We start from the raw sequence: 15,346 nt of genomic DNA, 5'->3' as shown, positions 1-15,346 counted from the left end.
ATCTAAAAGTTTAAAATCTAAAAGAATATATGTAGCAGAATAATAAAAGTGCTTCATTTTTTTGTATTTTCATTATCTTTTAAACACTTTAAGTACATTTATAAGAAAAGGTATTGACGTACATACATACACAAACAACAGTTGCCAAACGCATTTGGACTGACGGGAAGCTTTATAAGTTTTGATGAGCACTAAAATGATCAAGATTCATATCTTTTATCTGGCCTTTGAGTGGAAAGAGCGTAGGCCGTAAAGAGGAACCGTGAAATATTAATGTGTATGATAGAAAGTTTTTCTCTTTTTCTCTTTCTCTCTCTCTTTCTCGGCAATACCTTTTCAAACTGATAAAACTGCGAGGAACAATCGAGCGTGAGCAACGATATTAGCAATAAAGGCGTAAACACGTTCGCTCGGTGTCTTCCTCTGTGCTGTTTATGAGCGATGCGGTATCGAACCGAGTTCGATAATAAAAAGAATCTTGTATAACATAGGTAGGAGGAGTAACGGATATGATTCGCGGACGATGAGGCAGACTCGCGATTCTAAGCGTATAAACTGAATCAGTTCTACTTTAAGTGTAAATCGTTTCTCGTCGGAAACTTCGTGCATTTACAAGCTTCCGCAAATATAGCGCGTTCTAAAAAAATATATCGCGTCGATATATATCGATGGGAACGTATGTACTACAAAGTATAGATCTCCTATCGATTAAAGCTCTATCCGATTAGAGGGTGCATGTAGTGTGCGTGTCGGATATATTGAGTATCGGGGAGTACAATGTTGCAAGCTCTCCGGTAAGCAGTATCTATAAAGGCACAACCATAACGGAGTATAATTCAGCCTGGTTCTAGTATCTATGGCGTCTACTCCATTCTCTCCGGCACCGCATCGTACACGCTTCCTGTGTTCACTGTCATAACGCATTCGCGTAATGCATTATATTTGCCTAGGATACTCTTTGTATAAACTAGCATCTCGGAGTTATCGCTTGCTTCTTCAATTTTTTCATAGGTATAAATAACACAAAAAATTATCTTTATCAATCGCATACTTTATGTGTTATTTATTACATTATTTTGATTAACTTATTTATATATGCAATTATAAAAATATAATAACATGTGTTGAATATTAATTTTGAACTACTTTAGATATTGTTTATAGATGAAGATATCATAACAGATAGATTTTATTAAAGAGCGTTCAACGAAATATTAAATTGAATAATGTCGATATATATCAAACATGTTTACTTTAACGATTTATAATTTATATAAAGGTTCTTTATGTATATGCATGTACGTGTCAGCGTAACACCACCAAACATATTTCAGCGCAAACGCGCATTTTATATTTCTCATTCTCTTTCTCTCCCGTGCTAAAGAAACAACGACAGCGAGTTTCATTTATCTTGCTCGGAATCGCGTTGCATCTCGACAAATGCAACACCGCTGGGAGAATGCACCGCTGGATAAACTTTCGAAGGTATAACGCCGCGGTGGGACAAACGCGCCGGGAGAGCTGAAACGCCGGACGGGGGAGTTTTATGTGCTCGATCAAAAAAGAGTTGCTGGCGACTGGAGTCGAGGAAACCGAGGAAATTGAAAATTCGCCGATAGTTTGAAGGATACTGTGTCGGTGCGCGCGCATACTGCATGGATACGACGCATAATTTCGGGAAGAATATAAATCGGAATGAGCCTTATATATATATATATATATATATATATATATATATATATATGTCAGTACAAAACTCATGTCAATATGCGCGCCTCGTCGAACGTCAAAGATACATTGGAGAAATGTAAAATAATAGCCGGAGAAAAAATGCCAATTATGCGACTTACACATACGTTTTAAAAACCGTTTTACGCGACAAAACCCCCTCACCATGCGTAAAGGACCGAACGTGTTTACGTCCCGCCACCGAGGGGTCCTTTCAACGTAAATCTTTCCTTTCCTCGCGTCAATCGAGGGAGGACGCAAGACGGAAATTACGGGACGCCGTTGCACGCGACGCGCCAAGTCGATAGGTATTTCCACATCGGCGAAAAATACGTTACAAATCCAACTTTAACCTCCTCTGGATTCCGGTCACGTAGCCTCGTCCAAAGATATATATCGTATATCGCGCGCGGCGCGTCGTTCCTTCTTCACGTACCCCACTTTCCAACCTCATTCCACATTCTTCGGTCCGCCCTCGAAGCTAATGTCACACGCTCGCTGAAAACTTATACGAAAACTCTCTCTCTCTCTCTCTCTCTCTCCCGCAGGTTAGACCTCATTTAATAAATTTACCGAAGCGTTATCGACAAATATCTTTATTAAGAACTGGATCGGATCGCAATGCGCGATATTTCTAGAAAGATAATTAATTGCGTTGTGATGTACAATTATATTGGAAAAGAAACCTCATGCAAGAGAAAGAAATAATTTTTTCACGAATACTCCGTTATAATAGAATTAATGTTAAAGGTTGTATAATATTGCAAAAAGGTTCGGGCAGCTTTTATATAGCGTGACAACCGTGTATATTCCGTACGTGTGGATTACAATATCTCTGTGAGTTTCACGAACCGATGGTATCGTCTTTCTTTGTTACTTTGTGCGTGATATCTGCGTGAAAAAAATTTATTTGTTGAAAATGGCGTAGCGCGGCATTTACTTTGGTAATAAATATACCTTTCGATCAAAAAATGTATACATATAGTGAATACGGGAAAAGGTTTCTCTTTGAAACCCAATTCCTCTCTACCTGAAGCTTACTGTGACTATACATTCCCTGTGAGTGTACGCTGTACCGAGCACAAAAAGGACAAGTGCGGTTATCCAGAATCAGATATTTTTAAAAATAACATGGTTTTATTTGAAAAGAAAATAAATTTTAGATATATCGTAATTATTATAAAGTAGGTGTGCACCTACGTAAACTTGCCATTGAGAGTATTTAATATAGCGAATTCGAAAAAACAAGATTAAAATTTTGCATGTAAAAGTTTTTATCCTGTGATGTGGAAATGGTCACTTTTAATTATTAGATTTTAAATAGACGTAAAAACATAAGTTAATTTATTAAATAGTAAATATATAATAAATATTTCAAAACATTTATTGTATTTTTATACTTGTTTATAGATGATTATTATATAATAATTAATATCATCATGATCATGTAATTATGATTATGCAATCGTCAAAGTTCAAATTATATGTTTGTTTTATGAAAATAAACTAATATCTTTTTCTATATGAGAATTAATTTTTACATAACGTAAGAATTTTTTAAATAAAGAAAGAATAGTTATATAATTAGATAATTAAATTTTTCTAATTAAATACTTTTTTATGGCTCATTGAAATATTAAATTTATAATTATATATATCACTATGATACTTTCTCAGATACTACAAAAATTCAAAATGCATTAATTTGTCAAGGAAAGAACATAGTTTTATACTAGAAACTATAGCACTCGTATTCAAAGAACTTAATGGATACGTGAATATGCACGAGAGAGATTCTCGTCTCCCCATGAAATTCGTTATTAATATATTCAAAACAGATATTGAACAAACGAATTCTACGCTATGCAAATGTATTCCAGAAGGCGACGGTAAATTTTCCATTTGCACAAGAATTATGATAGATGACCTAGATATTCGAGTAATCTATTTATCGTTTTGCTCTTTATTATGACCTCGTTTAATGATCGGCTTTTTTAAGCAGTTTCAATAAAAAAATTGATTTCATATATATTCAATCGTATGGAATATAAGCAATGACAAAATCGATTAGATGGATTTATTATGGATGAATCGGCTTATTCCTTTTTATATTACTCTGAATATTATTGTGTTATATGAATATATAAATATGTATATATATATATATATATATATATATATATATATATATATATATATATATATATACTGTACATTAATATCCAATTAGTTACAGACATTGCAAGATCGGATATTGTATTTTTATGTAAACATTAGATACGGAACGTATATTATATAAATATGTAATTGGAGAAATGTCATTTTTTGCAAATAACTTGCGCTTACTTTCATCCTTTCTCTAATGAATAAATAAAAAGTTTTAAATATAGAAGTTTTTCGATAAACATTTTCTACGTGAAAGTAAACTTTGTAAAGCGAGCCAGAAAGAAATTCGAGAAGATAAACGTAACCCCATCCTGTTTCTCTAAACTCTCTCTATTACCACGGGTATCGTGTATCCAGAATTGATCCATGCTTGGCGCAGATCCCCACGTGTCCCCATTGACGGACAGAGTCAGTCAATTAGTCTAACGACGCGTAGTCCTCGTCTCGCTATTTACTTCGAAATTCCGGACGTACTTGGAAACGTCGAAACGCGCTGCGAATGCATCCCTTTACAACGCCCCGCTCGCTTATTCGTTAACGTTACCGGCGACATAATTTCGTTAGGTAGTCGTGCAATATTATATCCTTAAGCTCGGGCGCGATTACCGGCTTCGAGAGTCTCGTTCACGGCGGCGGCAACAGGTTACCAGCACGCGCTGCTCGCCGACTTGTCGACTCGAGTCGACCACGGCCGTATCGCACCCTGTGTGCGTGTGCTGCGCGTTCGATCGTCGCGTGTCCCTCTTTCACTCGTTCTCTTTCTCTCTCTCTCTTTCTTTCTCTCTCTCTCTCTCTCTCTCACTCACTCACTCACTCTTCCTCTTTTTCTCCACCATCCTGAATACCTACAATCCCTCTCGTGAAATCCGTGTACGGCGCGCGCGATCTCATAATTGGATAATATGATACTTTGATCTGACCTATGATCCATAGACCGTTCTCCGAATAGAGCGTTGCGATGCTGCGAACCAGCGGCCCCTAGAGCGTGATGCTGCTGCGTGGCCCGGAGCGTCCCGCGTCGCACCCCCGTCGTGCGGCAGGCACGTGTGCCGGTGTCTGGCGACGTGTGTCGGTGGCGGCGACCGTTAGGCTGCTTCCCTAAGTGTCACCGATGTGCCGCCCACGCACCTGCTCGCGTGCCGTACGCACACGCGTATAGCGCGTATCGTATTCCACCCTCCGCTACTCGGTTCGATTCTTGTTTCTCGTATCTCTCGGGATGTGGATAACGCGCGCTGCGAAGGGTCGAGCGCGATTTACCGCCCGTTCTTTTCGAGACTTCCTTTCGTCAAACCCCCCCCTTTTACACGTCGTCGATCTATTCTGTCTCTGTCTCTCGCACGGGTATATTGTCCGTCACCGCGACGGAGAGAGGTATACAATTAAACAGGCGGCACCCTAAGGGGGTCGCACGCGCTCGAAGCCGCGCGAGATTGCGCCTCGCCGATGATTTACGGTACGAGGGGCGCGCGAGATAAGGCTTCTCTCGCTCGCAGGCTCTTTAAACGCGGTGTAGAGAAACACACGCAGCGCGCGACGTGGCGTAACGTGGCGGCGAGTCGGATGGCTGACTGGCGGAGAGCCGACGACTCTCGGTCGGTCTCGGCTCTCGGCCGTGGGGATCGCTGCTAGCTGGTAACGCGCGCGGGAGGGTGCGCTCGGCAGAGAGCGAGGGGTTCTAGGGGGGTTGGTTGCTGGAAACCTGGTGGTAGGGTAGCGGTGGCGATGGTGAACGGGGGTTTCGTACGACCGCCGCCACTGCCGCCGCCGCCGCCGCCGCCGCCGCCGCCGCCGCCGATGAGAGAACGGAAGGGCGAGACGGTGATGTGAGAGAGACAACGCTGGCGAACGAGAGAAGGGTAGGTGATCGCGGGGCTGGTTACAGCGTGAGGTTGCGAGACAGAGTACGACTATCTGTGACTATATGTTGTTAAAGGGAGATAGAATGATCGAAGTGGCTCGAGGAGGGAAGGGGGGAGGGAGAGAGGGTGCTGATCCGACGTGTAGTGAAGTAGCAACAGGCGGCAGCCGTTCTCTCTCTCCTTCCCTAGTACCGGCGAGAACGGCGCGCTACGTTCCTCGTCGGCGGCTGGCGCCGCTGCCGTCGACGCTCTGACGTCACGGCGTCGTGACGTAGGCGTGGTCACGGATGCGCACTAACACCTCGCCTGTCACCGTTGTCATAGTGACTGCTTCGCCGATGCTCCGCGTTTCGCTGCCGCCGTTGCGTTTCACCCCGCGCTCTCTGTACTCACCCCTACTACCCGTGCGCCGAGCAACCACCCACCCCCGTTCTTTCGCAATCCCCCTTGCTCCCACACCCGTCTCTCGTTCTCCCCGTGCGAGTGGCGCTCTTCGCCTACGTCCGATATACGCCGACGGCGTATACAGGCTGCGGGGGGTGAGAGAGCGAGGAGGACAGGGGAAACGAGACAGAGAGGATCGCGAAGGGTGGAAAAGCGAAAGAGACGGCGCAAGGGGTAAAACGCAAGGAGGGAAAGTGAGCGGTAGTATACGCGTGTTAGTGTATACGTGCGTTGTCACGGTAACCATGCCTCAAAACAAGCCTGCGCGTTTTTCAATTCGAATGCACTCCCTGGGAAAAGATGAGGTTATAATGAAGTCCCTGCCTCTCTCTTTCTCTTTTTCTCTCTTTCTCTCTTTCTCTCTTTCTCCCTTTCTCCCTTTCTCTCTCGCCCGTTCGCTCGCCCGCTTACTCGCTACTTGCTTCGTCATTGCGTAACACAGCGCACGCCGCTGTGTGTCGCGTTTCACTGTGCTTTCTGTCAGTCCTAGTACCTACTATTGAAAGAAAGGGAGAAGGTAAGGCGTGAGAGCGAATCAAGATTTTATTATATACATCTCTTATTGATAATGCGACACTCTCGGTGGTTATAAAGGAAATTCTGCGCAACACTTTGATCTTTCCGATGAGAGGACGTATTCAAATCCGCCTCTAATTTTAGCTCTCCAAAAGGAATCAACGGCTGATTAAAACTGAATAATTTCGTTCGGGATCAATTTTGCGCATCTGGATATATCAAATCAAAACAAGCTACATGATCAGTCGTGGTAGTTATCATTGGATCGCGTATTGATTGCGGCAATTTTGTACGGCACGACGGTTATTATGCATTGGCAACGCGCGCATCACGGCTCACGCATTATGAACATCGACACGATCAAGTTCCGAGTAAAGCGTCTGTCCTATAGCTTGATCCAAACTCAACCATTAGGCATACCGTGGCGTTATATGTATCTGGGACTAATGAGATTTCCATGTACGGTGGATGAATTGCTTTGGATGCATTCGCATACACGACGGACCATTTCTGTATGTCGATAGCGTACGCTTCTCTCCATCCACCGAGAGAGAGAGAGAGTGCAGAGACACATACCTTATTAATGGACTTATCATCCTTCATGACGCATGTAACCGCGACGACAAAATTACACATGTTAATTATTACGAAAATAAATAACCCTAAAACCTTATGTGTGAAAATAAATTACGTTTTTATTTTTTCTTTTATTAAAAAATGTTTTTACATATAAATTATTTTATTGTTCACTTTAGCAAATATTATCATCGGAATAAAAAAAAATACTTAAGTACTTTGTGGATATAGTTACGATAGCGAGGATACGCTAGTTAATTGCGATATTCTTCAAAATAAATTCTTCCCAATGCAAATGGGAAAAATGAAGCAATTTGTGTCGATAAAGAAACTAAAAGAACACTACACTTTACAGAATAGGTTCCTTCTTCTTTGAGATTGGAATTTTACCCTTGGGATAAATAATAGGTTCTTAATTATCTTTAATTCGCACCAAATCGAGCTTGCAGGCGTGACGAGCAGCGCGACGCACGGTGTCATTAACGAAATAATGGGAATTAATTTTGATTAGTGCTTCGTTTCGGCGAATCAATCGCGCTCTCGGGAAAGCGATTCAATTCCGCCATTATGGATTCCAATGAACAAGCCGCGTACATGCAATAATTTAATTCCGAAACCCAGTCTTTGTGACAGAATCCGCACGCGTATTCGAAATCAACGCTTCCAGAGATACAAGCGAGTGAGGGATTTTCCATAACTTTACAACAATCGCGCTCGTATTAAACTAGGCATCATCTCTTAATGTGCCAGATATGAAAACAAGAAAGATTAAAAAAAGAAAAAAACAATCAATTATATTTGTTATTACAAACTCTATTCATAATTTTTTAATGCGATTATTGCTAGGAAAAAGCAGCTTACGTATAATAAGCATACGTAAATGAAATGTAATTAAATATAATGATTCTCCAGAATTAATAATTATATTACTATAAAGATATTGAACAGGCTTAATTGAGAAATATAAATAATCTGATGGCAAAAGAAGAAAAAGAGAAATAAATATATAAATGTAATATAATATAAATATTACACTGTTATATCACAGTTGCGCTGCATATATAAATTAAACATTTAATTGCTTCTTTTGAAATCGCTTTTGATCCTCTCGCATTTTATGTTGGCGAAATTATATCTCGAAAGTATTAGAATACTTCCCACTCGCGCTGCTCGGTCGAGTGAGTATTTCCTGCGTTAATAGGATCCCATGGCAACAGAGATGAGTATTCCTCGGTATGCTTCCAGTCCCCTTCACCACCCTTCGAGCCCCCTGCCTCTCTTACCCTCGACCTAATTATGTTTATGCCACGTGACCTCCTTCTCTCTAAGGGATGATAGGCGGGGGGAGGGGACATACCTTGTCAGGCTCGCGCGTCCACAAATTACGTTACAAAGGAACCCTAATTGGTTGCATAATTGTAACATTAGTCGAGCAAGCTCGCAGTAAAAATGTCTATTAAATTAAGAGCTCTAAGATGCGGCTGCGCGTTAGTTGCACGTAATGCGACACTGGCTACACACGACTTTTTTTTTTGCTATTACCAATAGATTTTCAACAATTCGATCAGCGCGATCGAACGAGAGAAAAGGCAGAGTAAGGTAAAAAAATTATGTCTTTAGAATAATGCGTTAAAAAAATGTTCTTATACATATCTAAAACAAAATGATAGAAAGAGAGAGAGAGAGAGAGAGAGAGAGAGAGAGAAAGAAGGTCCCCTTTAAAAAACCTCTCAAGTTAATAGATTGAAACGATTAAATTCGAAATATCAATGACTTAAAAAAAATTTGTTTGTAAAAATATCTGTTCTAATATCTCTTATAGAGAAAAAGAGAGAAGAAAAGAGAGAGAAAGCAATTACGATGTAACGATTGCCGACGTGCTCGTTCGTGTACATCTGCGTGTAATACGAAAACAGACCCGTCTCGCGGGCTCCTCGCGGAATAGAGCCCTCGTACTTCTCAAAGCGGTTTCATAACGCAGAAAAAGCGGGAAAATACACGATTGCGCGTACATGAAATTGAGTTTAAAAATGTTTGATGTTGATTGTAGGTAATTCAATCAGAGTGTAGCGAGTAATGAGACGGAAGCGGGGCTAAAATCCAGCTCCGCGCTCGGGCAAATGTTCGCTTGCCCTTCGTCCCTCTCTCCGCACCCCAATCCAGCCATCTCGACCCTTCCGCGTTCTCTTTCCGTGTTTCCATCTCTCCCTCGATTCCCGACTTTCCACTCTCAAGTTCGTTCTGTGAATATGAATTAAGTTGATATGATTTGGAGCATCCAGCACGCGGATGCAAGAGCAGGTAAGCAAGAACCATTATATCGAGGCAAATTGTCCGGCGGTGGTTTGTCTGAAATGGATCAGAGTGCATCGTACTGGAAAGAAAGAAGCTATATTCCAGAACTACTAAACAGTCTATCTCATTGCTGATCGCGATCTGTATAAAAGCGGCATGTTATATACGCAATATGAGAGAATTTTTTTTCTTCTCTAAAGCAAAGAAGAGAGTAATCTCTATCAGCAAAAGGATACTTTTTTCGTAATGCGCGATCGATAGAAAAATTGCATTGTCACGCGGGATTTGAGTGTCATTTCGTTGGTATTTATTATTTCTCACAGAGAGTTAAACGAGAGCAATTTTAAATCTAAGTTCCGTACACCCGGCGTCTAGCTAAAAACATTTTACACGCTTTAACGCTCGTATTTTTCATAGGTGCGGAATTATTTTCGCGTTCTCGCGAGCGTGCACTTTGGCAAACCGAGTGCGGAAATAAAAAAAAAAAAAAATAAAAATAAAAAAAAAAAAAAGAATGACGGGAAGCCGACCTTTCTCACAGTTTTCCTCGTGTCACCGTGCATTGTTTTTCGTAACTGAAACTAACGTAATGCCATGTGGATGTAGACAGCCTCCTATCCACGACAGGTGAGAGAGAACCGTGCGGGTGTCGCGGTTGTTTAAGGATGGAAATGTGCTGCTGGGAAATACCCGAGCGATCCTCGCGCAGTTTCGCGGTAACGCCGTAACATTGTTTCATATGGACGCATTGTTTACGACTCCATACGTGAAGCAATAAAGGGGTAGTCCCCTCCGATACGCAGATATATCCGCCTCACCATTTAGAACCTACCGGACTCGTTCGTGCGCGACACGGTTACAACTGTGCGGCGCGACGACCGCCACAATCGCTTCTCTCCGATATTCTCTCTCTCTCTCTCTGTCTCTCTCTTTCTCTCCTTCTCTCTCTCTCTCTCTCCCTCTTTATCTCTCTCGTTCTCAAATACAGGCCGATCACGAATACCGAAATACCAGACGAAAATCGACGCGAATATCCGCCTAGCTGAATCGCTTTCGGTTTTCATACGGTGCAAAGTTTTACAGACTCGAAGACAGCATCGAATATGCATTTTATGATCCGCATAAAACGCGTTCGCGCGATACACGTGGGACGATCCATCTTCGCTTTGTCAAAGTTTATGTGTTTGTGAAGGTAATACCTATTTCCACCGGCGACACATGAAGATGTGATATTATTAATTGAACGGGCAAAAAATGTAGACGGTGTATAACGTTCTAAAAACTGTTAGCACGAGAACTATTAGGTCTTATTAGCACAATGATAATAATGGCATTTATTTTTATGAGAATGATTCTTCGCGAGCGTGAAATTCCGCGTGGCAAGTATGAATCCCAATACATGGCGTGTCGAACACGTTGATATCGAGTGTCAGCCTCGCCGACGCGGAAGGAACTGTAGCGTCATCGTCGAAAATTAATGAACCCTTCCGTCGTCCGTGAGATGTCGAACGGGCGTTGCGAAAATGGCGCATTCCGTTCCTGATGACTGACGGACGTGCAATCACGGGAATGACAGCTGACTCGCACGCCCGGTCGGATATTCCCGCATTTTTCTCTCCTCAGGAATTTCAATTTTTCCGGATCGCGTCGAGCCGATTTTCGAAATTGAGCACCAGCAGGCCGAGTGCCGTTCCGTTTTGTGCAGAGATAACTGATATCTCCAAGATTTTCAAGACTTCCTGTCTGCGTCACGATAGAGACGATGACGCTGTTCCTTCTAACGGACGTGTTTACGATCCATCCGTTCGACCTTTACGAGTATTTGACTTCTTACACTCTTCAGTTCTCTTTAACAACTATCGTTTGTCTGCTTGTTCCTTCCATTTTTCATCTTTCTTCTTCTTCTTTCTCTCCGACTACCTTCATCTTTCTTCATCTTTCTTCATCTTTCTTCATCTTTCTATCCGGTTCGTTATCGAATATAGCACGATTGGGAATACGTACGTGCATCGAGAAACCGTTGGTTATACGATCGTCTCGAATTTCAATTTTTAGATGGACAGAATGTCTACGTTATTGGTACTCGAGACATTCGCGGCTGATCGTCTCGCGAGATGGTACGAGATGCTTTTGTGCAGCTGTCGCGTTGTAAACTCGAGGTCGCGAGCGATAGCACGCTTGCACCCATAAATCAGCAATCGGGTCGCGATAATCGTAGTATAAAAATTGAAGAATTTTACAAGTTTAAGGGACAGTTATGAGCACAGGCGGGTGATCGGATAAGACATTCGCCAAGAATCGTTCCCTCGTATCGATGATGGCGCAGTGAATCCGGCGAATGATTAAAATTTATTCCTATCAGGGAAACTTTATCAGGAAGCGCGGGAACGATCCGGATATAACGATCCGCCGTTTTATCACTATACCGTGCTTGAACTTGGAGTACCGATCGTTTCGTAATCTATCGGGACATTAGCTTCTGCGATCGAAGCCCCAGTTTCTCAGCGACTTTTCACTCGTTGTCAAAGGTAGAATCGAGTCTTATCGCGCGTTTCGCGACTCACGCAAACGAGTCTGAAACAAGAGTATTTTTTCCTTAAATCGTTATCGTGGTTTCGAATCGTTTTCCTGTCTGCCACAAAACCGAGAGAAAAGTGGAAGAGCAAGCCAAGTAGCGGAGAAAAGAGGGAACGAGAGGCTTGGTCGTTATTCCGGTACGGCTGAACTTAATTCTGTAACTCGATCGGCCGCACCGGATGAAACGTACCGCCGGTTCTTCCCGGTAAACCCCATTACCTCTTCGAACGACCGCGGATGCTCGTCAGAGCTGAGTTACGAGAGACAAGATCGAGGTAGGGTGAAGAAAGGGTGGGGAAAGAGAGAGAGAGAGAGAGAGAGAGAGAGAGAGAAAGAGAGTAAACGGACTATAAGCAAGATGGTCGAAAGAAGAGGAGAACGCAAAGAAATACAGGAACGATGGAGGGTGCGAGTACCGAGCCAAAGAGAGAAGGAAAGTAGTTACCTTGAAACAGACTTGCCTGCCGAGAAAGGAATGGCACGGACCGCGGAAAATGAAATCCCCTTCGGTATCCTACCCGGTATATAAGGGAGAGGTTCGCCTCGTCTACGGCACGACATTGGCATCGGATTAGCGTAAAATCGAAGGGCGCTGACTTGGTCGCTCGTAAATTGGCTACAAAGTTTGGAGAGGAGGCACACAGAGAGGCGGTCGGTGGTGGTCGGTGGCGCGCGGTGGCGGTGGTGCCGGGGCGGTAAGGGGCACAAAGGGAATCGATTTTGTGTGAATCGCGATCCCACGCGCTCACCAGTCGCTTTCTTCTCCTTTTTCTCTCGTCCTCTGCCCCCCTCCCCCTCTCCCGCCCCCTCTCTCTCTCTCTCTCTCTTTCGCTCTCTCTCTCTATTCATCCCCTTTTTCGTTCTACCCTTTGCTACCGCGCGCCATTTTGTCTTCCCGAATCTGTGACCATCAGCATGCAAAGTGGATAAAGTTTCTAGACTATACTTTCCGTCGCCCCCTTTCTTTACCCGCTTCCGATTCCTATACCCAGTTTCTCGTCCCTCGCCGTCTCTCACTCGTCGCCACGTTCCGTATCGCGCCGACCATATCCCAGATTGTTTCTCCGCACACCTACGAATATCTGTACCGCCTGCAGTATCCTCTACTCGTGTCTCCACCCTTTCTTCCCTCGCACTCGTTTCTTTTTCGAAACTAGGGCCCTGCTTTCTTTTATCCTTCGCTCTCCGCCCGTGCGTGATCTTTCTGAATCTGGCAGAGGTTTTACAGCGTATTCCGATCCACCGCTCCAACTATGCTGGATATATAGATCTTCCCGTGAGTTCGGTAGAAGTTTACTTTCAGGGATGTAGGATTCCTTACGTACAAAAGCAAGATTTCGGGATACACGTGAATAAGTATTTTAAATCCAATTTATGTATGTGTGTAAACCTTTAAATTTTTAAGTCGTTGAAAATATTCGTGTATAAATTCGTTCTACTTTTCTATTGGAACGCATTTAGATTGCCATGAGCACTTATGTCGATCTACATTATATATTTATCTCATAAATATAAAATAGCATGATTTTAGCTGTCGTACAGTACTATATACTTTTTATCGATCTGATAATTTATTATCCAGATTAACCTAGTTTGAATTGTTTGGCATTACAACCGAAAGTTTTTTTTTTATCAAATTGATTTCAATGAATATAAAATATTGCGTGACATTCCCTCCCTTTTTTTCGAACACTTTAAAATGTACGAGCATGTGTTTTCAGCTTTGACGATTTCTAACTGGATATTTAAACGACGAATTTACTTCAAGCCACCGGCTCGATGACACTTGAAATTTACTATACGGCACAAGTGCCAAAGGCGTGACGACGCTACGATGTTCTGAAAGACCTTTTACGTCATATTGGAAACGGTGCAAAGTTTCCAGGCTTACGCGTTACCCAAAATGCTTTTACGGATCACTTGTTCTTAACTACGGAAAGTATACTTGGGAAAATGTCATACCATCCGATCATCCGACGACAGAATATCACGCTTGGTAATTTTACATTTTATCGCATATCGATTTTATACATTCTGATTTAAATAGTTACTAGTTAAATATACATATATGTATATATTAATAATATTAGGAAATATTATCAGGCATCGACTTAATTACAAATCATAAATTAGAAGCTTCGTCAACTATTTCTTACAAAATTGAAAACGTGTGTAAGATAAGACATTAAGGAACGATGGTGTCATCTTCAATTTTCGCTAGTAATAATACTGGTAATGGTATCGATATATTAAGTCTGTTTTCTTTTCTGCTCATAAAGCATCCACGTGTATCGCGCGCGGATGCTTATGAGATGCATAGACACGCCGACATTACTTTACGTCGCGGGGAGGAGAGCGCTCTCTGAAATAAAACTTGCGACACACCGATCTGCCCTTGTTTTTCGGCTACCTTGGCTGGTGGCATTAATCTAACCCGCTTTATCACGTTGCATTATTTACCTGCGACAAGTAAAAATGTACGTGCTCCTGACCGACACTGTAAATATTTTAAACGTTCGACTCACGTACATCATCTAACTTTTCGCACGCACGCAAATGTACACGAGCGAGTGGATGGAACGATCGATTTACTTAAGGAAGCAAGCGGAAAAAGTAAAAGGGAGCGAACAATTATATATCAATTAAACTTTCGGAATCTAAGACAATACGGATTTATCCGTCGAGTAATATTTCATCGCGTATCGGACGAGAGCGAACGAGAGCGGAAGCGTTTCGTCGTTAAAGAAGAACAAAAGGAAGAAGAGTGGAGAAAAGATTGAAGTCGCTGAGGTGTGGACGAAGGTCGTATCCCACTATATCACGGTATCCAGATCCCGGTCGTGCCTCGAGACACGTTATTCAATTACGGGCTAAGAGGCGCAGCGCCGATAGAAGGTAACTCCGTTCATCCTTTTCCGCGACGTTCACGACGACGATGCTCGCACCGGCCTCTCTACCGTTAGAGTGAAATCGTGGAAAGACAAGACCTGGTCCGGCTGCTCGTTTTGTTTCCTTTTTTTCCCCTCGAGATTCTAGTAGAACACTCCGGATGCCGTATGGAGTGGCCAAGGGGGTTAAGGGGGTTAAGATACGAGACGAAGACGAGAGCACGCAGGTGGGTGGAGTTTAGGCCGTCCAGATAAGGGTTCGATATATTGAATTATAGGCTGCGCAGCGCTGAT

The 15,346-nt window shown here is 42.7% G+C and overlaps 2 protein-coding genes across 6 annotated transcripts in view; both read right to left on the bottom strand.

Annotated features, from left to right (window-relative positions):
* The window catches only part of LOC140663146 (CUGBP Elav-like family member 3), a 353,573-nt gene that overhangs the window by 21,899 nt on the left and 316,328 nt on the right, over positions 1-15,346 (bottom strand). The window lies entirely within an intron of this gene.
* Positions 1-15,346, bottom strand: part of LOC140663143 (CUGBP Elav-like family member 4) — a 322,403-nt gene that overhangs the window by 246,216 nt on the left and 60,841 nt on the right. For 4 of the 5 annotated variants that reach the window (XM_072887106.1, XM_072887105.1, XM_072887102.1 and 1 more), the window contains exon 1: positions 4,815-5,480. The exons of the other annotated variant lie outside the window; for it this stretch is intronic. The gene's annotated coding sequence lies outside the window, so the exon portion shown is untranslated. Of the gene's footprint in view, positions 1-4,814; positions 5,481-15,346 lie in introns of those variants that run through there. 5 annotated transcript variants of the gene reach the window in all.

This window comes from Anoplolepis gracilipes, chromosome 2 (genome assembly GCF_047496725.1).
Source record: "Anoplolepis gracilipes chromosome 2, ASM4749672v1, whole genome shotgun sequence".
In the NCBI taxonomy this organism is placed as follows: domain Eukaryota; kingdom Metazoa; phylum Arthropoda; class Insecta; order Hymenoptera; family Formicidae; genus Anoplolepis; species Anoplolepis gracilipes.
Note: the sequence above shows the minus strand (reverse complement) of the source record. Positions and strands in the feature narration are given on the sequence as shown.